The sequence below is a fragment of the Limulus polyphemus genome, unplaced genomic scaffold (genome assembly GCF_000517525.1).
Source record: "Limulus polyphemus unplaced genomic scaffold, Limulus_polyphemus-2.1.2 Scaffold1041, whole genome shotgun sequence".
Lineage (NCBI taxonomy): Eukaryota > Metazoa > Arthropoda > Merostomata > Xiphosura > Limulidae > Limulus > Limulus polyphemus.
In genome coordinates this window covers 100,549-101,534 of record NW_013666651.1, presented here as the reverse complement: position 1 = coordinate 101,534, position 986 = coordinate 100,549, and positions in this window count along the sequence as shown.

The window sequence follows — 986 nt, the reverse complement described above, 5'->3', positions numbered from 1 at the left end:
ACTCAGTTATGTAGATAGAACGGGATAAATTATTTATAGATATCCCGGTTTCGCTGTTGTCAGACTCAGTTATGTAGATAGAACGGGATAAATTATTTATAGATATCCCGGTTTCGCTGTTGTCAGACTCAGTTATGTAGATAGAACGGGATAAATTATTTATAGATATACCGGTTTCACTGTTGTCAGACGATTTTGCTGCTGCTAAAAGGTTCCGGAATCATTTAGAGTTAGAATCTAAGTTAAAATAGCATGAGCAACAGGAAGTAGCAGCTGGATGCAATGTTGGATTTTTAATTTATTTTTGGCACACCATAAATTGATAAATTCTGTTCTTATTAGGTCGTGCTACCAATTACAAACAGCCTGGACACAGAAGTTCTTTATCACACTACTACTCAATAAAAGATATTCACATGATAAACACAATATTTTAACGTTGGATATGCAAAGACTTGTACTGGTTTCATAAATGTATAATACGAAGTTTTGAAACGACAATTTGTGGGATAACAGATATATTTCTGTATAACGTTTTGACTCTAACATTTAAAGTTTATTATTTGTTTCTTTATTTATTTTGAATTTCGCGCAAAGCTACACGAGGGCAATCTGCGCTAGCCGTCCCTAATTTAGCAGTGTAAGACTAGAGGTAAGGCAGCTAGTCATCATCACCCACCACCAACTCTTGGGCTACTCTTTTAGCAACGAATAGTGGGATTGACCGTCACATTATAACGCCCCCACGGCTGAAAGGGCGAGCATGTTTGGTGGGAGGGGGATTTGAACCCACGACCCGCAGATTGCGAGTCGAGTGCCCTAACCACTTGGCCATGCCGGGCCGGACATTTAAAGTACTGTTACGACAACGCAGGTCACGTAACGCTTGTATCACGCCACTTCCTTCTCGAACCTTCATGAAATGTCGGGAGACTACTAGATTGGGGTAGTCTTGTATATATAAGACCGGCCAAGAAGCAACGTAA